Source organism: Lissotriton helveticus, chromosome 6 (assembly GCF_964261635.1).
Source record: "Lissotriton helveticus chromosome 6, aLisHel1.1, whole genome shotgun sequence".
Classification (NCBI taxonomy): Eukaryota; Metazoa; Chordata; class Amphibia; order Caudata; family Salamandridae; genus Lissotriton; species Lissotriton helveticus.
Window position 1 is genome coordinate 1,827,129,151 of NC_136067.1, and position 26,523 is coordinate 1,827,155,673.

Here is a 26,523-nt window from a genome sequence, read left to right on the forward strand (position 1 = left end):
TGCCTGCACTGGGAGTAGTGGGCTACACTGTTAAGGGCAGTTGATGTAAAATTTGAGTACAATCCAATTCTAAGTATGGAAGAATTTCTATAAGGCGCACAAAGGGGAGAGGATGTGGTCTCACAGCGAGAGCTGCCGACTTTGGAGCTGGGGAACCAGGTTCAAGCCTCTGTGTCAGCTCAACATCCTGTGATTCTGGGCAAATCACTTAATCTCCCCACGCCTACCAAAAAAATTATTGTGTCCGTCTGCATGTGTAACGTAACTGGTGCTCATGTAAAGCACATCAAAACCATTGGGTCGAGTTAGCGCTATATAAATCTGAACACAAAAAAATGTACCACAGACTCCCAATTGTGTACCCATTGAAAACTATAAGAGTGTACTTTACACAGACAGCTCTGACCAGCCATTGATTTGTACTAAACAGACATGCGCCATTGCTTGTGCTGCAGTGCAAGACATTTTTGAAGGTGGCAAATTCAAGCTATTGAATACACACACTAAAACGTCAGATGATTGCACTTCACCGCTTCGAAGAATTCATGCCTTGTTGCTTGCGCTACAGAATGCTGATCTCTCAGTTCTCAACCTAATATTGTCGGATTCATCTTTCTGTATCCAAGGTTACTTAGCACAATGGCATCTGAATGGATTCAGAGATTCAAAAGAAGCAATCAAAAACAAAAAAAAAACAACTCTGGGGAAAGGTGGCTGTCTTACTATGTAAGTTTTCATTGGTCCATATATATAAACCACCATGGCCCATGCAAGTGAAGCAGTTCATGCTAAAGTGAACTATGCAGCTGACTTAGCCTCAAAAGCAGCTGTACATACCGTATAAAACTAAGATTGACAGATATTTTGGCGGCCGCTCAAGCAATAGCTAAGGAAAGAAACCACCTTGTAAATACTCCTACACCCTCCCTCAAGATAACACTCTGATGGTGTCTATACCAGGAGAAGAAGATAGACATATTTGCACTGAGAAGATTAGAGCAGATCAAATTAAGGCAGATCATAAAGGTTTAGCATCTGCCCATGCTGACATGAGTGCCATAGTAGCATTCAGTAGTAAGTATACTGGTGGCTATATTTACCCAAAGGGCTGTTTGAGGCAGTGTCATATTTGCCAACAAATAATACACTGTATGGGTTCAAGATCAGCACAGACACCTTTTACTATCTCTAGTCACAAATTCGGGGACATTTTTCTCGACCATATCAGGCTAAATATATTGTTAAACCAATATAAGTACATATTGGTTGTTGATTCATGTTTCAAATTTCTTTGGATGTGGCCACAACCACAAAGAATTACTTGTGCTTGAGTGATCATAAATGACTTGCAGTGCTCAGTAGCAATGAGAGTAGTTCATACCAGTCATTCAGACAACGGCGTTTAGGGATGCTATGTATGCTTTTGGTGTATGTCTGCAGTACTTACACATGTTTTGACTGGAAAGTAACAGGATAATAGAGCATTTCAACAGTATCTGTAAGCAAGTCTAGACCTTCTAGGTTAATAAGTACAGGACTGTGTTGTCTACATTATCTGTATGGCATTCAGAGAGCACTAAATATTTTCTCTAGAGGAGCATTAGGTGCTTGCACGCCAAAGAGATGCTCTTTGGAGTATCTATGTATGTACCTGATCTTTGATATTACAGGAAAAGTGGCGGGAGAAAACAAGTTTGTCCTCAACAACCATTTAACTGTCTTGTAGAGTGTCCAAGATGTCAGTGACAAGCTGTTTAATTTGAAGCATTTTGACTTTGCCACCCGTGAAGATAAGGTTTCTGAAGCCGGTGCTGGGTGGCTCTCCAAAGTGGGTGAGCTCATTCAAGAAGAGATCGCTGATAAGCAAGTGTTTAGGCTATCTTATAAACCACCCTTTCCAGTTCTTGGGGTAGAAGGCACACAAACTGTAATACTGCCTTCACTACCTGATTCAAAGGAAAACAGGAAGGTGTCCATCGACGGGGTTAAAAAGATATTTCTGACCGATTCTGTTCTGCAGACTGCCCCTTGACAACAAAGTGCCTTCAGAGTAGAACCTCACAGCCTATCCCTAATCTGAAGGAACTTCCCCTAGAAGATTACATTCACACTGAAGTATTGAGTCCCATTGCTGAGTCTAGAGAGCCTGTTGTGTGTTAAGTAGCACATTCCATGGAGGAATCTGATGCTGAGATTTCAAGAATCCCAGCTGTCTGAACTACTGCTGTAGTGTTTTATGACCTACCCCTCAGCCAATACCCATTGAAATGTTACCACTTCAAAAAATTACTTTGTATGAAACTTCTTCTGATGGACATACCAACATGCTACACAGTTGTTGAAAGTTTACCAAACATGTTACAATATTAATGCAGAAAGAAGTTCCCTTAACCTCTGCAGCCGAAACATTTCAGTTAGAAACAGGCTACTCTGCATCATAGATTTGAAACCTACTGGAAACATGGGGACAGATTTACGTTTCCTGGCGTATCTGTGGTATATAAATAAATAATACCGGGACTATTTTTGACTATATTAACAATAACAGATAGCTCAATAAATAAGAGGCAGGATCCGATGTGTCCGAGTCAAAAGGATTTATTCAGGCAAAAGGGAAGGGACTGGAACGGGACAGCCTGAAATAAAATAGGAAGGAAGGCAGCTGCAGCGCACGTCATTACAGTTTAACATACATATATATAGTAAGACATTTCAATTACATTACATACAGTAGGCGTAACTAGTGACAAACGTAAGATAAGAAGACATGGGCGGAAAAAGAAGGCGTGTACAGGGCGTGCACGGAGACATGTGATGTGAACGTCACAGAAGTGTCATGAAATGGGGCGGAAACATGGAGGGGGCTACCTGAGCGCAGCTGGGACCTTTAACCTAGTGGTGCGCGCAAACGGGCAATGACGTGTTACCGGGGAGAACTGGGGGCTATGACTTCTACACTAGAAGAGGAGACTAAAGTCTGCAGTGTCAGGACGACATGTACCTATAGCATATCTGGTATCTGGTGTTTGGAGTACATGTTGATAGAATCTAAAAGTTATCAGGGCAAAGGCTACTTGACACTAAGGCTGGTGCATGCCTTATTCTACATGTATTGCGTGTGCTAGGAATATTCTATGAATATTAATACAGTATTTCTCTTACATGGAGACAGAAAGACTAGACCATAGCTGAAACTGTTTATGCGGTTCAGTAGCTTAGGAATGTGAAGAAGGAGAGCTGAACTGATAACTAGAAGCATAACATATTCTTGGCAGACAGGCAGGCAGAGCCAGGCCGGGCACCGCGCTGCGCGGAAGTAAGTGAAGGGTCAGGGATGCAGGTGGGGGCTGCATCGCTCCTCGGAGTGGGTTCAGGAGACTGGAGCTTGAATCTGATGTCCGGGCCCTTTTGAGGCCTAGAAACGGGGACAATTCAATGAAATAACGTGCACACTGTAAAACGTGGCAACATAGGTCTAATACTCGTTGCTTTCACGAGAACTAGAAACTGGCATACTAGAGTTGGACACAACTATAATTGCGTCTTTAATCGATCATAGGGGGATACATATGCATATCGATCATGCACATATAACATAGGATGGGGAACACGTAGGCACATATGGCAAGGCAAAATTTACTTTTCCACATTCCCTCCGTTTCCATCAGGAAACATCAATATTCATGATACCATCTATCTGTTCATATAGCATCATTTGCTCGCCTCGAATTGTCTTGGAACGGGACTTAGGACTAGGAATACAAGAGGTAGCACACATGCCGCAAATCGCAGGGCCACATTGTAAACAGAGGCAGCAACTGAATATGATCATTACTGCTATACCTAGGAATGACAATACTTTCCATCCCCAGGCAGATATGATACTCCAGAGCCAACCGGACCATGTCCAGGTGCCTGGATTCTGGTGTAACTGATGGGCAATTTTATGAAGTCTGGTTATAGCTGAATAAACAGACGGCGCGTTATTAGGAATGAAAATGCAGCAACTAGATCCGATGACTCTACAAGCTCCTCCTCTATCGGCCAGTATGACGTCAAGAACGAGACGATTTTGGAGCACGACAAAACGCATAGCAGATTGCTCTTCAGTTAAGTTACCTAGAGCGGAAGTAGTCTCATTCACTACTGCTTCAAGGGTTCTGGTTAACCTACGTATTAACTTACTATTCTGGACAGGACCTATAAAGAAAAAGAAACCTTTATTGAAGTCTTGATACTGTTCTAGAGCAGTTTCAGTTTGATCGACAATTGGGGACTCAGTCTCCCTTCTATGTCTAACGTGTACTAGATGTGTGTTTCTGTGATAATCGGATGGGGCTAGAAAAACTGGTGGCAGTAGGAAGGCAATGTAACATGTTCCATCCCAATCGAGGGGCAGACGAACATATGCGGTCTGACCACAAACAAAATAAGAATGACGTGAGGCTTTAAAAATAGATTTCCCACTGTCACTATACTCGACCACAGTAGTACAATCACTATGTCCTACATGTGCGGAACCATTCTTTCTGACACATAATTCGCCTTTGACTGGTAGAACTGAAATAGCAGGCAAATCTGGAGTAGTATCGGACTGAACATTCAAGACCATGAAATTCGAGGAATAATTACCTAAATCATATAGTTCATTTTCTAGATCTAATCCTGTTCTATGGGAAAGACCTTGCTTGTCTGGGAAACATGTTCGATTCAAGAGGGACATATCAGTTGAGGATGACGTTAACGTGGACCATGCTCCACACGAACCATTATGTGAAAACGGATAGGGAAAGAGTGGCAGTACTCCCTTCGGTGTCTGGAAAGGGGGGAGTCGACCACACACCCAACAATTAGTGACATTGCTGGTCTGGTGTGAATAGTGCAGCATTCGGATAAAGGTATTATTACGCATAGCAAGACGATAGGATAATTCGTGAGGAGGCAGATCACTAAATGTGTGCTCTACTGTAACATTAGAAAACATATGTACATGTGAAATAGGAAAACATAAATGTAACGCATAACTTATGCATGTGACCATAAGACTCAGGAACAATAAAAAGAACAGAACGATGATACATCTCTTAGAGTTTTGACTAACTCTCTCACTGTGTGGGTCTATCTCATACATGTCAGGAACCTGTCTAACCGTTTCACCCGAGAGGGACTTATACAATTAAACTGGCTGACTTACTAGACCTCAACTTGGATTTATACTCCTGCTGCAGAGTTTTCTCTAACAGAGGAATTTTAGATTCGTTGTCTGGGCAGTCCTTGAGAACGGGGCAGTCCTTGAGAAAAGTTTTAGTTTTAAGTCCATGGAATTTCTTGACGTGGCTGGCGTGTAGCCACCCTTTTCTGTTTTCCACTTTCACCGCAGTCCGGGTGGTGAGAAGGACGAGACGGGGTTCCTTCCAGCGAGGCTCCAGCGGACTTGAACGATCAAAATTTCTTATAAGAACCAGGTCACCCGGAACGACCTCATGCGGTTTCACTTCGGTGTTGTCTGGAAATGCAGCGGCAACCTGTGAACGACAAGATTGTAGTGCAGACATCAAGGAGGCAAGGTAATCTGTCAGCATATTACTGTCAACATCGGTTATGGTACGGGGTCTAGGTGTACCCCACATGTTAGGGGGACGACCAAACACTATCTCATAGGGAGATAGACCTGAACGGGAGTGAGCAACCATTCTCATATAAAAAAGGGCAACTGGCAGTGCTACTATCCAATCTACACCTTTCTCTGCACACACTTTTGCAATGCAGATTTTCAGGGTCTGGTTATGTCTCTCTACGAGACCGGCTGCTTCAGGATGGCGTACACAATGGAACTTCCACTGGTACCCTAACAGAAGGGAAACTTGTTTCATGAGCTCGGATGAGAATGGCTGGCCGTTATCTGAATACACGACCCTAGGTAATCCATAGCGGGGAAAGAACTCACGAACCAACTGCCTGGCAGTGGTCGCAGCTGTGTAATCTGGAACTGGATATGCTTCTGTCCACCTGGACAAAGCGCATACAACTACGAGGACATACTTGAAACCTCGACATCTCTCCATCTGAATATAATCCATCTGGAGGACTTCAATAGGGTGGTCAGGAGGATGGAATCCACCTTGTTCCACCGGGACACTTTTACCTGGATTAAACTGACAACAGATCATACAGGTACGTACTTTCTGTTTGGCGGCTGCTCGTAAATGCTTGTTGAACCAAAGGTTCTGGATACTGTCTAACATGGCTTTTTCTCCTAAATGTGCTGGACTATGTGCGGTGTTAATAATGACTTGAACCATAGAGTCGGGGAGAAACCATGTGGCTTTTCCCTTCGTTATCCATCCTTGATCTGTCTGGACCCCTCCTTGTTCGGACCATTTCTTTATTTCATCGGGAGTAGCATGTAACTGTATATCTATGACATCTTGTGTAGGGTCCTTAACTGTCATACAAGTAGTCTGTTCTGGAATGTGTGTCTGAGTCGTGTCAACTGGAATGTCTGGAGTCTGAGCTGTGTGCTTGGCCGTTCGATCTGCTAGATCGTTACCTTGGGAAATGATGTCAGTGACTTTCGTATGTGCCTTGCACTTCATGATGGCGATAGCTGTCGGTAAATGTATTGCATCTAACAGAGCTTGAATGAGGAGACCATGCTGAGTCTTGGTTCCATGAGAAGTCATAAAACCTCTTTCCTGCCAGAGCACTCCAAAGTCGTGTACGACTCCGAATGCATAACGTGAATCTGTGTATATATTTACTTTCAGGTTCTTGGCACGTATGCAGGCTTGGGTCAGAGCGACAAGCTCTGCTGCTTGAGCAGACAGGGTGTCAATACGATGTGTTTCTATAACTTCGGTTTCAGTAGTCACTGCATACGCGGCTACAAGTTCTCCTGTACTTGTTCTCATACATGAACCATCCACATAAAGTGTCAGGTCGGGATCAGGTAATGCAATGTCTGTCAAGTCTTGTCTTGGCTTTGTCATGGTGTTGACAACTTCCACACAGTCATGTGTGGCAGGATTTGAAGTAACTGACGGTAACAGTGTAGCTGGATTTAAAATGTTGCAGCGTCTGATTTCTATGTGTGGCTGAAACAGTGTCAGTTCATAACCTGTTAAACGTGCAATAGTCAAGTGCTGAGTCTGTGTTCGGTTTAAAAGAACTTCCACGGAGTGTGGAACTTGTACTGTCAGGGAGTGTCCTAACACTATGGAATCACTTTGTCTGATAGCTAGAGCTGTGGCTGCAACTGACTTGAGGGATTCCCTGCATCTCTTGTGTCTCACGCGGCGAACGTTGTGCCTTTCGTCTGTTTCTGCTTGCTGTGTGCCGCCCCTCCTCGCCGGACCCGCTCCGCGGGTCCCGCTTCGCGGTTGCACAGCAGCAGCAGTCTAACTTCAAGGGGCTTTATCTGACCGGCAGGGCTGCGAGGGTAGAGCGGAGGACTCCACGGACCAGGAGTCCCCGCGCGCCCGTCTCCAGCTGGGCTCCTCTCCCTGCCGGCCCCGCCTCCATCACTGGGCAATTAAAAACACCTGTTGAGCCTACCGTCGGTGGATTCCCTGCATCTCTTGTGTCTCACGCGGCGAACGTTGTGCCTTTCGTCTGTTTCTGCTTGCTGTGTGCCGCCCCTCCTCGCCGGACCCGCTCCGCGGGTCCCGCTTCGCGGTTGCACAGCAGCAGCAGTCTAACTTCAAGGGGCTTTATCTGACCGGCAGGGCTGCGAGGGTAGAGCGGAGGACTCCACGGACCAGGAGTCCCCGCGCGCCCGTCTCCAGCTGGGCTCCTCTCCCTGCCGGCCCCGCCTCCATCACTGGGCAATTAAAAACACCTGTTGAGCCTACCGTCGGTGGATTCCCTGCATCTCTTGTGTCTCACGCGGCGAACGTTGTGCCTTTCGTCTGTTTCTGCTTGCTGTGTGCCGCCCCTCCTCGCCGGACCCGCTCCGCGGGTCCCGCTTCGCGGTTGCACAGCAGCAGCAGTCTAACTTCAAGGGGCTTTATCTGACCGGCAGGGCTGCGAGGGTAGAGCGGAGGACTCCACGGACCAGGAGTCCCCGCGCGCCCGTCTCCAGCTGGGCTCCTCTCCCTGCCGGCCCCGCCTCCATCACTGGGCAATTAAAAACACCTGTTGAGCCTACCGTCGGTGGATTCCCTGCATCTCTTGTGTCTCACGCGGCAAACGTTGTGCCTTTCGTCTGTTTCTGCTTGCTGTGTGCCGCCCCTCCTCGCCGGACCCGCTCCGCGGGTCCCGCTTTGCGGTTGCACAGCAGCAGCAGTCTAACTTCAAAGGGCTTTATCTGACCGGCAGGGCTGCGAGGGTAGAGCGGAGGACTCCACGGACCAGGAGTCCCCGCGCGCCCGTCTCCAGCTGGGCTCCTCTCCCTGACGGCCACGCCCCCTTGGTGTTTCAAGTTCATCTATAAAAAGAAGGAAAGATCCCCGCGGCGCGGGAGCGCGCGGGAGGGCGCCGGGAGAAGCCCGGGACAAGGGCGGGACCGTCTGTGGCCGTCCGTGGTCGGACGAGGTTCGGTTGGGCCCAGAGTTCTGGTCTGCTTTATTTCCTGTACTACCCTGTCTAGCGACATTTTCAGGTTAATTTATAAGTTTTAACATTATCACCTTTAATATGGCATTAAGATCTGGCAAACAGCGCTTGGTGCATATCCAAACCTCAAAGGGTGTGGTCTCAGGCACCCTTGATGCTTTTATATCTAGAGCTACAGGAATCCTAGAAAAAGAAATTAAACAGGCAGAACACAGACTGTCTTTGGATTTGGTTACTGGGAAACGCTCCTCTTTAGGTGCCCTAGCACATGTTAAAAGCCCCATAACTCATGCAGCGTTTAATTGCATTTCCACCACAGAGTCAGAAATAATAGTTCACGTTGATGGGGATCAAGTCACAAAATCCATGGCCGACGAAAATATGGAATTGAATTCCGATAACAACCTGAACAGCCTAGAAGCTGATAGCCAAAACCTTGAGGATGATGAGTGTAGCATGGTTGGCCCCTCAGATCCTAATGTTTCCATCTCACCCGGTATACCTGCTTCGCAACGAGCCACCATTAATAACATTTCTCGGAAAAGAAAACATGTCTCAAGTCCACAGGGAGAAAAGGAACAAAAACAACCCAAAATAGACCACATTAACAGGACTAGCTCCTCCCACTCACAGACCAACCCAGAATTTCCAATATTGTATTGCCCCTCTCTAGCCCATTCCGGGTCCTCCAACCCCTGCCCAACGTGTTTAAGCAGTGACGATGTCTTGTTGGCCAAGATGGAAACATTGTTTAAAACTTTATTGCTTCCGGTCCTAGAAACAACCAGGATAATGTCCGCCAAAATAGATGTTTTGGAAGCGGCCGCCAATATTAATATGGACCTCTTGCATAAACTTACATCCCCTAGTTTTATGACAGGGGGCTCCAATCCCACAGGGGGTGTTAACCAAAAAGGGGGGATAGTTACAACATTACCCGTAGGGACATCATCTAGTAATATTACTAAGAAGCCACAATCAGGGGCTAATTTGGCAGCCTCCACATCGACCACTACAAGTAGAGCTCATATTAATGAAACATCAAAGGCTAAACACCCATTGGTTCCCAATATCGCGCCAGCAAAACAACAACCAGCGATTGGCACGTCGAAACAAACAAATAACACCACAGTGCCAACACCTTTATTGGGCAGGGAAAAGAACATCCCTCATACACACAGGAATCATAGGACCGTCAATAGACATACACGTCATCCTCCTAGAGTTAATTTACCCCCGGAAGCGGCTCAATACACTATTGTTCTAACTGGGGTGGCCCCTCTAAGAGAGGGTATGAAAGAGTCTCAAGGGGACCTACGGAACAAGGTCACATTTTGGCTAAATAAACATCGCCCACTCCCCCCATCATCCCCCACGGAGATTCTCTATGTAAGGAGAGTTGAATGGGTAGGCAAGGGTGAAAAAGATCTGGAAGGAGACTGCATCTTGATTTCCTTTAAAGATCCCTGGGTGGTGGAAAAAATTCAAAGGGAAGCTAGATTTGCCCGGCTCGGTGATATACAGACCCTGCACCTCGGGTACTTCTACCCCCACATGCACCACAATTATTCAATGGGCCCCAAGCACTGGAGAGCTAAAGGGGGGAGACCGCGAGAGCCCACAACCCCCTTTCTCCCATACTACCCCCCTCTTTTTAACCATTTTGAGGCCCTGTCAGACTTGGAATGGGTTGACTGACTCTGTGCACCAACTCAGTTACCATACCCAAATCAGGTAATAAGGATTGGGGAAGGAGAGCTCATTCCGACCACCCTTACCTCGGACCTTTTAAGGGAGCAACAGACCTCGCCCCTTAACAAAATTAGTACCCAGGGGGAACTATCCGGGGAGCAGGTCGCCATTTCCAATGTAGGAGAAATCAGACCAACCAGTGTAGGTTTATCGAGTCCCCTTCTCCCCCTGTCAGTTAGTAACATTCCTGCAGATTCAGACATGTTAACCTCACATATGGTGTCTTGGAATGTAGCTGGAGTCAAGACACGTCTGGTTTCCGAGGATTGGCTAGAGTTCATAGGCAAATATCAGGTCGTGCTATTGCAAGAAACCTGGGCCACCGCCCCGTTTTTTATGGTTGGATATGTAAATTTTTTTAAACCAGCAATAAAAGGTATCAAAGGGCGGGCGTCGGGTGGATTGTCCATATGGGTAAAACAGGCTTGGTGTTACTCAGTCTCCGAACTTTTTGTGGACAACCCGGATATATTGGCCATAAGGTTGAGCAAAGCAGGGGGGCAGGATATGCTTATTATTAACATATACTCTAGAGGCCTCCCGGGTGGACGATGTCCTAAGCTGATAGGCGCCTTAGATACTTTACTTACAGGTTGGAATAAAGGATCATTTATAATGTTAGCAGGTGACATTAACTGTACAATCGAGCCACTGTACAAGCCAGAGGATAACTGGGGGTTTGCAGAAGACGCGACATGGAAAATCCCCGAACTCTCAAACAACAGACTAGTTAAAGCAACGGATGCTGCTTTGAGTTGGACTGCTTTCTGCCTTACTTGGGGACTCAGGGCAGTAAACGGTCGAACTAAATTGGATATTGGAGCCAATTTTACCTTTGACAATGGCGTCAGGAAGAGCCGCATTGACTACATCTTCTTAAAAATGGAATATTGGTGGCAAATTGTTGATATGGAAATTGTTATGCGTCCGGAAAGCGACCACAACCCACTGTGCCTGGAAATTAAAATGAAAGATCAGACAAGTTTAGCAGAACCTGATCCTAGGGGCCAAGGGGTTGTAACCATATCAAATGACCGGAGGAGATTGAAATGGTCAACCATATCAAATGATGTAGTGTTACAGGCCAACATAGAAAATGTGGTGAAGAATGCTCTAAACAACCTGGGGCCTGTTGACGTCGAGATGGGCCATAGTGAATTAGATAAGATTATGGGCATACATGCTAAGTGTTTCTCGGAGCTTAATAACCTTCTCTCCAAACCGTGTAAATCAAACACTGGGAACCGAATTGCTCCAAGAGCTAAATGGTATAATAGAGAGTGTAGAGAGGCCCATAGTCATCTAATAGAGACAGTCAAATCTAGAGACCTGAGTGCAGTAAAGGTGGCAAGGCAAAGGTACAAAAGAGTGCAATGGGAAGCAAAGAGGGAATGGGAAGATGTTTTTTGGGCGGACCTTCTGGACGCCAGCAAATCCAATAACCAGACCAAATTCTGGGACATTGTTAGATGTGGAAAAGATGGTGACTTTCGCACTCCATCTAACCATGTATCCCCGGAAGATTGGATAAACCATTATTCCACCCAATTTTGTCCAGGGGTAGCTGACCCAATGATCACATTGAACTTGCAACATACAATATCTCCTGGTAATGTGATCATGTCTTTCACAGAAACAGAAATGGAGATTGCATTAGGCTTAACAAAGCGGGGGAAAGCTCCTGGACTGGACCAAATTCCAGTAGACCTATTTAAAGCAAACATAGGCCTATGGGTACCCTATTTAACTCGCATAGCAAACACCATAGCGAGAGGTGCCCGCATCCCCAAGACATGGAAGGGGGCGGAGATCCTCCCAATATACAAAAAGGGAGATAGATCAAACCCATGGAACTATCCCCCGATTAGCTTAATCGACTGCTTTCAAAAAGTTTTTGCTCGCATAATCCTGGCAAGGGTACATGGGTGGATGGAACTCGAAGGAATATTGTCCCCACAACAGGCGGGTTTCAGATTTGGCACAAGTACCATTGACCAGGTTCTTCGGTTTTGCATGATCTTTTGGAAGGTCGTTTTTCTTGGAGGAGGCACTATTTTTGCCGCCTTCATAGACCTTAAATCAGCTTTTGATTTGGTGCCGAGGGGAAAACTATGGCAAGTATTAAGGGATTTAGGAATGCCGGGGGAATTGGTCGAGATGATCATTAGACTACATGAAGAAAATTTTGCTAGGGTAAGATGGGGGGCCAAAGGGCAATTTACGGACTCATTTCCAGTCTCACGAGGAGTCCGACAGGGGTGTGTTCTCGCCGCTACCCTCTTCCTACTCTATATTGATCAGGTAGTCAAATTCTTTAGGTCCATTAATATCGATGCACCATCTTTGGCGGGGACGAAATTCCCAATGTTGATTTTCGCCGATGACACCCTCCTCCTATCTAAGACCAGGGGAGGGTTACAGCAGGCTCTAAATCACTTTGAGGAATTTTGCAATAAAAATGACCTCCAGATAAATGTGGGGAAAACTAAGTTTATGGTTTTTTCTAGGAAAAAACCAATACGTAGCAGTGTACAACTAAACGGGGTTAACCTGGAACAAGTCGACAAAATGATATATCTGGGGATCACTCTGGATTCTCGACTATCCTGGAAAGCTCAAATAGAGACCCAACAATTAAAACTCGCCCAACTGACTGGCTGTCTATTGCGTGAGCAAAAGAAAACAATCACAAAAAGGGTCGCCCCGGCTTTACAAATATATGATGTTAAAATCAATACTGCTACACTTTATGGGGCAGAGCTCTGGGGATTCATGGACCTTACGGGTCTATACAGAACTCAGAGTAGATTCCTCCGCAATCTGGTGGGGCTGCCCCAATCAACCCCACTGATTCCACTCTGTCATGACTTGGGTTGCACCCCAATAACGGATTTGGCAAGATACAGGGTAGTGTCTTTGTGGAGGCGCTTATGGACATCCGAGGATTTGACACTCTTCGCAAAGGAGATATCAGAGGTGAAGGCTATGGGGGGTTCGGGACGAATTCCATGGCTTCGCTCAGTAAAAACGAGCCTTTGCGACATGGGTTTGAGTCATCTTTGGGTTTCCCCAGGCACCAATAATTTTCCCTCGAAAAAGGAATTCAAGGGCTTATTTCGCCCCTCTCTTTGGCTCAAGCCTCTAGTTCTGGAGGTTTGACGGGTCGTTTTTTAAGCATTAAATTGGACCCTGCCCGTGAGACATACTGGGACCTTATCACTAGGCCATTGGACAAAAAATTGTACCATCAATTTCGGGTGGGCTCATTACCCTTGAACTCCTTTACCTCATCTTGGGACAATACCTCCACAAACCTCTGTAGACACTGCCCTGGTTGTAGGGAAACCGAGGGTCATTTTCTGTTTGCTTGTCCCCTATATAGAGAACCTCGTTCTAAATGGATAAAACCCATTTTCAAATGCCTGCCCTGTAGAACAGCCTCGGAGGCATTACGGGTTTTAAAAACAAATACCTCTGATCCAATTGTGATAGGTCTGGCCAAGTACTTAGGGTGGGCATGGGCAATAAGAGCCAGAAGGAAAGCAACTGTCTCATGATCACTTGTTTAATGTGTAAACTGTTTTTTTTCGGTACATGTTAAATTCTATTCTCATGATGAGTTTTACTTAATGTCTGGTTTCGCTAATACATGGTTTAATAACGTTTTAACCGGGGTTTTTTTCCCCCATTTTAAATTTTGATAAATCACAGACTTTGTTTTACAATGAGATTCTGTAAAAGTGTGGTTATGTTTCTTTTTCTCCTTTTTCCTTTTTCCTGAATTGTTTTGAATGATTTGTTAAATTTGTCTTTTATGATTTTATCATCGAAATAAAGACATTAAAAAACTGAAAAACTGACTTGAGGCACGCAGGCAGAGCCTGGGCCACTGGATCTAATGTGCTGGAAAAATAAGCACAGGGCTTGTATTGTCCTGCTTGATCTTGTGTAAGAACAGATAATGCAGTACCATCACGTTCTGTAACGAAAAGTGTAAAAGGCTTACTGTAGTTCGGTGTTGCTAGAACAGGTGCATTACATAAAGCTTTCTTTAATTCATTGAAAACAAGTGTATGTTCCTGGGTCCAAGGGAGGACAGTCGATACGGCTGCCTCCTGTGTCGTTAACTGTATCAGTGGCTTGGCTAGAAATGCATACTGAGGAATCCATTGTCTGCAGTAAGAAGTGAGGCCGATAAAAGCTCGTACCTCCTTCTGTGTCTTGGGCTGTGGAAGATGTGCTATTAACTGGATACGGTCAGGTGTCAACTGCCTACCCCTCTTGGACAGTAAGTGTCCTAAGTAGACCACTTGCTGGACACAGAATTGCAATTTGGAAGGGGACACCTTGTGCCCCATCTCGGCCAGAAAATACAGGACCGTAAGTGACGCACGCTCGCAGTCACGTTCAGAACGGGCTGTTATCAGTAGATCATCGACATACTGGAGCAGGGCAGTGTCAGCTGGCATGTGAATATTGTCTAGTTGTCTCTTAAGTGCTTGACTGTAAATGCTAGGACTTTCTGTGAAACCTTGAGGTGCTCGTGTGAATTTATAGCTTCTTCCATTTAAACAGAATCCGAAAAGGAACTGGCTGTCTGGATGAATGGGGACACTGAAAAATGCGTTCTTGAGATCGATAACTGTAAAAAACGTAGCTTCGGAATCAATGGCTGTCAATAGGGAAGAAATATCTGGGACCACTGGGTACTGTGGTATAATACATTTATTAAGTTCTCGAAGGTCAATCACTAATCGATAAACTGGAGGTGCATTCGGATCAGTACGTTTCAGGACTGGAATGATAGGAGAATTACATACATTGGAGTCAGTTTCTACAACCACTCCTTGAACAATAAGTTCGTCAATAATTTTGGATAAGGCTGGTACAGCCTCAGGTGGCAATTTGTACTGTCGGATTCGTGGTAAAACAACACCTTGCTTTAGAGTCACACGATGGGGTGTGATATGCATACAACCTACATCAGTTGGACCTTGCGCCCATAAATGCTGTGGTACATTCAATAATCTTGGATCAAAATCACGTAATACATAATGACCTTTGAAATCACGTAGGAACAGACGGACCCCTTCTGGGGAGCAGCATATGACTGCTCCTAATTCTTTCAGTGTTTTAATGCCTAACAAATTTTCTGGACAAGATTTCGTGAGTAATAGATCTGTAGTTCGGGACAATGGACCAACTTCTAGAGTAACTGGTTTCGATATTTCATTAACAATAGGCTTTCCTGAAAATCCCAGGGAAACATTTCTAGAGCCTGAGAGCGGAGCCCCTGGAACCTCGTCATGACTGATGGTAGTCCTACTTGCCCCTGTATCAATCAGAAACTTTCTGTCTTTCCCCAATACTTGACTGTGTACATAGGGACCCTCTTGATCTACAGGTATCTCGATGAGAGGCAAGCCTACCTCCCTCTCTAGACTATTTCATGAATATGGCTGATAATCTGGATACTCTGACTGTGCGTACTGGTACATTTGCTGTGTAACATGCTGTGTTGCAGCTATAGGCTGCGGTACTGTAACTGTCTGTTGTGCATTCTGTGGTGGCTGGGAAGTCTGTGAAACTTGTTCTTGTCTAGGCGGACGTGGTCTTTCTTTAGTTTTACCAGTAGCTATGTTGTGTTTCAGAACTGCACATTCGTTTATAAAATGACCTGGCTGTTTACAGTAATTGCATGTCCCTTTAACGGGAGCTGCAGGATGACTGGCTTGATTCGGACCCCTCTTCTGACTGTCTTGTGGAACAGATTGTGCAACTAATACTTTCATTTTCGTGTCTTTCATGCGTCTCCTTTCGTGTTCCTGCTCTTCCCTGATTCTGTTCTGGTGGTACTGGAGCATCTGGAGCATCTGTGACGGAGTATTAGCTTGCCAGGTACTTTCGACTTTCAGGACTCGATTTTTAACTTGTGGACTTGAATTCTCGACTAGTTTTGTAACAAAAAGATGAGGGTATGATTCACTACTTGTTTTCAGACCGCTATTAATAATAAAACATTTCTCAAATCTAGAATAAAAATCACTAGTATCTTCGTCTTGTTTCTGTTTACAGGCTGAGATGGCATCCCAATCTTCCTTTTTCGTGGCTAGTAATCTTGGCAAAACTTGTATTAATAACTCGGGCAATTCCTTAGCTTTATCCCCAAGACCGGTACCTGGTACTCGTGAATTATCTTCAGCTTCTAGAGCTGTCCAATCTATCTTTTTCTCTCCCACCTCCCATTCTTTTTCTTTTAGTTTTTCATATATGCCCGCTGGCAACAGGACCTTTAACATTTTAATGATATCAGGATACGTGTATTCTCCCATACGGAGCATGTCCTTTAATTCACGGTGGAACCCTGCTGGATCTTTATCATGACAGGGAATTAACTTTTTCATTTCTAAGAGTTCCATCTTTGTGATAGGGGTGTAAACAAATACTCGTTCTAGACCACCCCCCTCTTTCTTGACTGGATGTACTTCTCGTAACGGATTCTGTCTGTCTATGTAGAATGATTTACTTTCTGGGGGTGAGACGTGAACAAAATGTGGATTCAGAAACGTTCGGTATTTGTGGCGCTGTTCTAATATGACACTAATTAAATCGGTACCTAGACCTTTCCATCTGTACTGTAGTAACTCGTTTAATATATCATGTAGAGGACCTGGATCAGAATGTTGTTCCTCATACAGTGTAATGAGGTGCTGGATCATATACATACCCACCAGTCGTTGCTCGGCTGGAGGCAGTTTCAGAAACGTTTGGGCCACTATTTCGTCTGGAAAAGTGGTAGAATCAGTAGTCCACCGGACTGCTGATCGGGCTAGTTCTTGTTCATGCATGGTACCAAGCTCGCTATAACCTATTCGTGATTTCAGGATGTGATCGGTAGCTTGGAATACTTGCTCAAGAGAACACTGTTCTGGTGCTGGAGGAGGAACAGCTTTCTTGTAATCTAGGCGTGAATGTCGGTCGGAAAGTCTAGTTCTACCTACATACGCTATTCTGGAGGGATTCTCGTTGTCTACCTCTTCAGTAGAAGAGTCATACTCTTTCTCGGTTGCTTGTTTTGCTTCTCGTTTCTCGTGTATAGTTATGATTTCCCTACGAATGGCTTCGTGAATACTTCCTGGATTCACTCCTGTATGGATAAAACGATATATTCTGTCTAGATGTTCTTTCATATCGGGCAGGGTGATCAAAAAGCTGGAAACCCGTCTTAAACGTACTGAATATAAGATCATGTGATTTTCACCTGGGACTGGATCATATATACAGTCAGTAAGAAGTTGCTTGAGATCTGCGTATGTAGACACCTTTGGCGTACGCTGTAACGCTAGGTCATGTAGCGTCAGACGTCTGGGTTGAGGCGGGGTACGAGGAGGACCTCCCCCCGCGGCTCCTAAACTAAAATCGTCGGTGAATACTGTACGTGCTGGTAGAGTGACTGGCAAAGCGGGTACATGTACTGTGGGCTGGGCCGGGGGTGCTGTAACAGGTACTGTAACATTAACTGGACCCACGGGATCAGCGGCTGGCGGGGCAGGAATTACATTATTAACGGGAGCAGGCGGGACAGGATTTGCATAGGCTGGTACTGTGTCGTCCAAATAGGACGAAAGAAAAATATCAGCTGCGGTCGGTTTATGACGTAGCTTAGTCGGGACCAATGGCGGCGGAAAATTACAGGGTGCTTCCGGGATTGCTTTTGGCAAGCCCTCGGCAAGAAGAGGATACATGCCTTTAATAAGGGCATTTCTCTGTCGGTCTGACTGTTCTGCTCTAACTCGTTCACCTTCTTCGATTAATTCCCTTTCTTGGGCTCTTTCTGAGGATTCCCTACTTAATTCGTTTTTTCTGAATTCTTTTTCGGTTCTTTTATGAGATTCTTTGCGCCATAACTCGATGGCATCTTTCTGGGACTGTCTGGCTTTCTTTTTCCATAATGCTTCTTCTACTCGCATGATGCACTCGGCATCCCATGTACCTGATATGGGCCATCTATATTTCTCTTCTAGTTCCTTAGTATAGTCCGCCCATAAGTCTAGATATATTATGGCATCTAAGCCATGCTTGTGATACATAAAATGTCCTGGACTGTCCCTAGGAGGGACAGGAACTGCTTCTTCGAGTAACCCTTTTCTGGTCTTTAACTGACGTAATTTCGAGAACAGAGGCATTTCGGTAATACACTTGAAACACAATACACAATAATCACAATAATAAAATAGCGAACAAAACACTCATACCACGACATAAAAATACATTAATAACAGTTCGAACAGAATACTACCTGATACACTGAAAACAGAATACATGAATTTCTTGAGAAAACGAAACTTACTAGAATTACTGGATGCACTGCTAAAACAGTACAGAACATACCGGTCCCATAAAGAGACACGTCAGGACCCGTATCCACCTAGGTGAATACTTCGGACTGGATCTGTGTACCCAAACCCATCGGACCAGGAACAAACTAATGATCCTGTCTAGATACTTCCCCCGCGACGGTACTCACCCGGAAGCAGAAACTGGAAGGCCTCGGACTGGACTGGACTGCTACGACGTCGGACTACGAACTTCGGAAACTTCGGTTACAGGTGGGCCTCCGGATACTTCGGACCTTGCACTCTCGGCTTGGGCTCTGGTCGGGACGAACCGCATTCCACACCGCTTCGTCTGGATGTCGGACCGCAGTCTCCGTTTCCTCCGTGGGCCTGAGGGAGACTTGAAGCAGAAATATCTGCACGTGCACGGTATTGTTCCGTCACGGCTGCAGAGGGTCAGTGGACCGGCGTTGCATCGCCAGCGCGTGAGGAAGGGGCTCGTCCCTATTCGGGCGCCATTATGTGGTATATAAATAAATAATACCGGGACTATTTTTGACTATATTAACAATAACAGATAGCTCAATAAATAAGAGGCAGGATCCGATGTGTCCGAGTCAAAAGGATTTATTCAGGCAAAAGGGAAGGGACTGGAACGGGACAGCCTGAAATAAAATTGGAAGGAAGGCAGCTGCAGCGCGCCTCATTACAGTTTAACATACATATATATAGTAAGACATTTCAATTACATTACATACAGTAGGCGTAACTAGTGACAAACGTAAGATAAGAAGACATGGGCGTGCACGGAGACATGTGATGTGAACGCCACAGAAGTGTCATGAAATGGGGCGGAAACATGGAGGGGGCTACCTGAGCGCAGCTGGGACCTTTAACCTAGTGGTGCGCGCAAACGGGCAATGACGTGTTACCGGGGAGAACTGGGGGCTATGACTTCTACACTAGAAGAGGAGACTAAAGTCTGCAGTGTCAGGACGACATGTACCTATAGCATATCTGGTATCTGGTGTTTGGAGTACATGTTGATAGAATCTAAAAGTTATCAGGGCAAAGGCTACTTGACACTAAGGCTGGTGCATGCCTTATTCTACATGTATTGCGTGTGCTAGGAATATTCTATGAATATTAATACAGTATTTCTCTTACATGGAGACAGAAAGACTAGACCATAGCTGGAACTGTTTATGCGGTTCAGTAGCTTAGGAATGTGAAGAAGGAGAGCTGAACTGATAACTAGAAGCATAACATATTCTTGGCAGACAGGCAGGCAGAGCCAGGCCGGGCACCGCGCTGCGCGGAAGTAAGTGAAGGGTCAGGGATGCAGGTGGGGGCTGCATCGCTCCTCGGAGCGGGTTCAGGAGACTGGAGCTTGAATCTGATGTCCGGGCCCTTTTGAGGCCTAGAAACGGGGACAATTCAATGAAATAACGTGCACACTGTAAAACGTGGCAACATAGGTCTAATACTCGTTGCTTTCACGAGAACTGGAAACTGGCATACTAGAGTTGGACACAACTATAATTGCGTCTTTAATCGATCATAGGGGGATACATATGCATATCGATCATGCACATATAACATAGGATGGGGAACACGTAGGCACATATGGCAAGGCAAAATTTACTTTTCCACATATCCCTGCAAATGAGCAGGGATGCGCCAAGAAACGTGTGACACGCAATGCCATCGTTGCGCCACCACGGATGCACAGCATTTACAATGCGGCGTGCCATGGCTCAAGGATAGGCAGATGTGTGTCGCATCTGCCGGCGTAAGGTTGGCGCAGTACTGGAGTTGTGTCGCAGGCGCAACGCAACTCCAGCACTGTGCCAACCCGGCCTATCTTCCACATGGTGCGTCTCACCTTACGCCTGCTTCAAGCAGGTGCAAGGTTTTGACGCAGCGGGGTCGGAAAAGTGACTGAGTGAAATCTTGTAGATTTCACTCAGGTACTTTTCCGAGGCATTCCTGCGCCGGAATGTCCACATGAAACCTGACGCAGGTTTCATGTGGCGCAGGGCTTTACAACGTGACGCATCTCCCTAGGTGCGTCATGTTGTAAATTCCCCGCAGCATGGCGCTAGCTTTATGCTGCCGCTGGGTCACAGATGTGACGCAACGGCAGCGCAAAAGTGGCGCACAAGACTGTTTTTTGATTAATACATTTGTTCTTCCATTCATTGTAACTCTGTTTGTCGGATTTCAGACAATTCTCCTTTTCTTTGGTTATGGCATTCTCATCTTTTTTTATAACTATTTCAACTAGCAAAGTGAAATTCAACTTTCCCACTGAAAAGTAGTGCAGTGAAAACTTGACATTTTATCTTGGATTTGAATACTTAACCCTTCTGAGTGAACACTGTACTCTATCATTCAGTAAACTAGATGCTACACAAGTAAGACCAGCCTTGTGATGCATAACGTGTTTGCAAGAAGCAATCTTGGAATTTCGACTGGAGATGCTTCTAATGGTAACTTTGTATGTCAAACAACTACTTCAACTGCTGACAGCATGCCGAGTGACATGCTCTAAAATTGCCAACAATGAAATAAGCTACCTTTCCAATGCTTGAGCCAGCAACAACTCCCACACTTGAACCATTTCTTCTAACCAGAATCGGTCTACAAGGAATCCATCTCTAGATACTCTCGGGCTACATTATCTGTTTCAGTGCATATGCCAGCTCCTTCATCAGGGGTCACCAAGCCAAAAATGAAAGGTCGACCCATTGACCATTCCTATGCCACTGCACGTTCTCCAACTCTTATGGAAAAAAAATAATATTATAGAAATTTCATGATGTCATCACCATTTGGGAAGAAATTAACTTGACTCAACTTTATTTCCAGCATAAAACTGCAAAGACAGTTCCCGCTTTTTGGAAACAAAGAAGAAGAGAGTGCCAAAGGGCAGTTTGTACCTTTTTTATTTTTTATATCTTTTTGGTACCCATTCGCATTAGTAAGAAATGATTTGCCCGGTATGGATTTTTTATTCTATCAACATGCATATTGCATTATATCTTCCTTTACATGCAGTTTTTCCAGCTTATTATTTTTTTCTATGGTTTTCTATGATTTTATAAATGTCTAAAATGCATCTATCTCAATTAATATTCAGGGGATGTCATGAACACTGTGACAGGTCCGACTGCAATTTTTCTATTTCCATCATTTGAGTCTATCAGACTCTTCTATCTCTAGCCGGTGCCTGTTCTCAGGTTTTCTTTTTCATGGAAAATGTGAAGTTTTTAAGACATGAGTACAGGTGCTTGCATCATATCCACTCACTGTCTAGGATGACATATTTTAGTTTTTTTAGTACTGGTACCTATAATCAATATGAAAATTGACATGCCACATTTATCGCCATGGTTGTTTAGCCTTGTTGATGGTTTAGTGTCTGCAAGTTCATAATGTAAGATAAAATTCGTGATCAGATACTATAAAAACTCAGGTATTGAATGATAGCCAGAGAGGGGCTTCGCGCAAGGACTGTCATGCCAGAGGTCGCATCACTTCCCTACGCCAACCAGGCTCAGTTTGAGACAACATTAGGGACAGTGAGAAGAAGTGGCCTTCATCCTGCTGTTGTTTATTTTATTGCCTATAGCCCTGAACACGCTAAAAGGTGATTTGCTATTTCATAAAGAATACAAAGGTAAGCTGTGCGTCCCATCTCAGAAATGTGGGCACCGGCAGATATTTACTGCTTTAGCTAAAACTTAGCATAGCCCTTAAAAATATCATGAGGGTGTTGGGATATTAAAAAATCAACCCTTTGCTAGAAAAGTTCCTGCTGTTTTTGCTGATTATTACATGTTTTGCTGAATTCATTTTTGCATTATATGTGGTTACAGTCCACATTTTGTTCACCAGATTAGAATTTTGAAATAAACATTTAGAAAACGCGTATCCCATTCCCTATTGCTATTTTGAGAGGGTTATTCATCTACAAAAGAGGGTTTGGAGATCCACTGAGTCACTGAACTCATCTTGTAGAACGGATTGTTACCAGTAAACACTTCCTGTGCAGTATTGTTCAGTGGGTTGTGTATGGCTCGCAGTACAACTGGATTTCTAATTCGTACTGGTGCATCAGGGAGTTTAAAATCAGACCTTTTAGCTCTGGGAGGGGCACATGTCATCCGAGTGTATCAGTAACCGTAAACATGTGTGTGATTACCCCCGTACCATGCAATTTGTAACCAGGCCTCAACTCCTGCTCCTATATAAATTCTTATCCCTTTCGTGTCCCAATTCTTGATTTTGCCCCAGCTTGTCATTGTGCCACAGTCCCTCTTAGAATGTGTTTTAACCCTGCCTCTCTAGCACTTGCCTTGATCTACATATACGTCCTCCCCAGTTGTCACTGAAGCAGGGAGAGGACTTGAAGACTCTTGTGGCACATTGCAAGATCACATAGTCGCTCTTCTCCCTGGAAAGGTCCCTCTCTAAGTGTGTCCCACCTAAATCGTGTACCCTACTAAAAACCAAAGTACATTGTCCAAACAACAGCTGCATCAGTATGTTTTGTCTAAGGGCTAAGGTCTGGCCAGAACAAAATAACAAGGGGCATTGTTGTTCGACCTTGCACATAATGTTCAGTCATAATCCCAAGAACGTGCAGAGTGTGAACACAGCGATGAGTTCTCATGTGAAAGCAATCATTATATTGCAAAAATAAAGATGTGTAGTAATGTGCGGAAAAGAAGCAGGCAAACTGCGACGTGCTCATGCTAAGTTAATGAAAAACAACAATGTCCCCACGGGCCACGTGACATCCTCTCTATCCACTGTATTGCATTATTCATGTGAGGAATCTCCTAGGTGATACTTTTCAACCCAAAGTACTCTGTACTTCCAGATAGTGTACTGCATCCAGGAAAGAAAGTACAGAAAGGGCAATTAAAAGATATGAAATACTGTGCAGCACTCTTCAGGAAAAAGTGCATGTTGATTTCATGTGATGATGTACGTGTGATAAGAAACATATGTAAATCATTTCTGTATTGATGTTAAGAGTGATATTTGTCTCTGCATTATATTGCAGTAAGACTATTCTGAGTTTTATTCCACTTAATGCCCCCTTCTCATTTCAGCAAGGAGCATGGTGAACCCCTTCTTAAGACTTCAGACTTTGTTGCAGGGAAATAAACTGTGACCTCAGTGACTGTCCTCATCCAGAAGGCAATACCAGATGACAGCTGAGTGATAATCTAAATGGCATGTCCCCACAAATGGACTGGCCGTTACCGGGCATCAGGTGTTTCCCTGGGAGGCTGGAAGGGTGGGAGCCAGTTTTGCAATGATGGAGGCCGGTTTTGTTACTGGGGGCCGGTTTTGCAGCACTGCTGCAATATGGGCAACCAGTAACAAAACCAGCAAGCGTTTTCAGCATCTCAGGGTGCAACAGTGGTTCCCAAGGGTCTGGTCCTAGAAAATCGCCATTGCTGCTTTGGGTTCCCAGTCCCGCCCTGCATGTCACCAGGCGGTAAACAGAAAAACAAATGTGTTTGTCCTTGTTCCCAGAACCCGTGGATCCCATGAGTTATAGCAGTTGACTCGTCAAATGCACCCTAATATCATTGGGAGATTCAGCCCGAGAGTAGGTGTAAGACCTAGTGGCGATCAACACCATGTAGTTCTACGAGAAAACAGCAGCACAGTAGAAATTACATGTTCATATTCACACAGTACCCAGTTCCCCCATTTGAGAGATGATTTCACACCAAGAGTGAAGCCTGCATTTCGCCTAAAACTGATGTGACAAAGAAAACACACTGGACATGATCCAGCTAGCTTCTCTCCCTCTTTCCAACTCCCATCCCCTGCATCGCCAAGTGTAACCAGTGAATGATGGTAGTTGATCGTAGCTGAGTGAGGGTGTGGTGAGTAGTGGAATGCTTCCACCAGGATATGTACATCACAGATTTGAGCATGAATTGTTCTGACTCCCAGGAACATTGATTAATCAAACGCTACAGCTGAGACACTGACACTAAGACATCTACATTGGGACATGGAGGCTACTATGTATGGATACTTTTGGACTTGGCCCTTTCTGCAGGGTCATCCCTGAACTTTTTGCCTTCCTCCGGGTATTTTTTCTGACCTGGTGTTGGTGGTTTTAGGACTCAGGGCACTTTATCACTGCTGTCCAGTGTAAAGTGCATGTGCTCTCTATGGTAAAACATGGTAAGATTGGTCTACACCTGTTTGGTGTATTTAATTTCCCCAGCAGTGCCTTATAAAGTGGTATTTCAGATACCCAGGTTCAGTAAATTAAATGCAACTAGTGGGCCTGCAGCGCTGATTGCGCCATCCACCAAAGTAGCATTTCAAACCTGTCTCAGCCCTCATAAAGGGGGTGCCACGTCTGTGACTCCCCTTTTACTACATATCAGTCACCCTAAGTTAGGCCCTAGCTAGCCCTTTGGGCAGGGTGCGCTGCAGGTAAAAGTAGGACATGTTCCTTAACTGTGTGACATGTCCTGGTAGTGACACAGCCATTTTGGTTCTCACTACTGTGAGGCTGCCCTCTCATAGGAATGCATTGGGGATTCCCTGATATGTGTTTCAGTGGTAATTCCTGATATGAGAGGAGTAGCATGATCAAGTTTGATATGTTTGGAATAGTGGTGATAAATGCTGCACCGTGGTTTGTGCTGATTTATTATCACTATTTTAGAAATGCCACTTTTAGAATTTGGCATTTCTGTGTGCTACACGTCTTTGTGCCTGGCTGTTGTGTATTGCACTGGAGTGACAGGGGCTGGGGAGGTGCAGTGGCTCCAGAGTGGCTGGGTGAGTCAGCGTTAGGCTGAATAGACCCATATGTATTTGGAGTAGTGGAAGGAGTAGCACCTGGCCCTGATTAGAAATGTGCCTGCCTTCCACAATGCTGGCTCCGCCCCATGATGTGTCTGTGGCCAGAGCCTACACTAACAATGAGGGTGTTTTATGCACTGAAAGTAAGTTCCTAAATGCCCCTAGAACTGGGTTGGACCGGGCACTGAGCCCTGTGCCAGGGGGAAGAACAAAGACACTAGACATATAAATATTGGGGTTTTTCCACATGGTTGGTAGAACCTGTTTGGAGCTGTGTTGCTGCTGGGTGCCGGGAGGAACCACCATACAGGTGTGCTCCTCTGCTGGAGGGCCCTGTGAGCTGGCCTGCCTGGGCCCAGCTTTATCCTGAGGGACTTTGGGGACTGAGCGTGGTGTGAGCACATAAAATCCCTTGGCAAGCCATCAACACGCTGGAGTGGCCTGTTTTCCCCTACAAGTAGAAGTGTGGTGAAGCACTGTCTGCAAGTGGAGCTGGGAGACCTGGAGAAGTGCAGCCCCTTCTCTCCTGCCAGCAGTGATAGAACGTGAGGAGTACTCACTGTCTTGATTCCTTGCGGTCCCTGAAGGGCCGTGACCACTCCATTTGCCCAGCCCCACAGTGCTTATGAGGCTTGGTGCCGGGTGACTGCTGTGTCATTCCCGCAAACAGCGCTGTGCCCCTCTTATTTTGTGGTTACACAACAAGTACCTGTATGGCAGTGTAAATGCCGGGAAGAAGTTGCCTTTGTCTCTGAGGCCAAGTGGCGCTCCCCCAGCGAGTTGCCGTAGCAATGAGGGGCAGCGGGGGAAGCCAGCATCAGGAAACAGGAAGTCAGGCACCTGCTGCTTGACCAAGGGCAAGGCTGACCTGAGATGAGGAGCCAATGGTGAAGCAGCACTGCCGGCAAGTTCTGCACCTGGTTAAAAGCGGGGCTCCCGTGGCATCGAGGTGAGCCCCTGCATGCTGAGGAGGGGAATGAAGCCTCACGGGCTCTGTTTCTGCAACTTTCCACCTCCAAACACCTGGTAG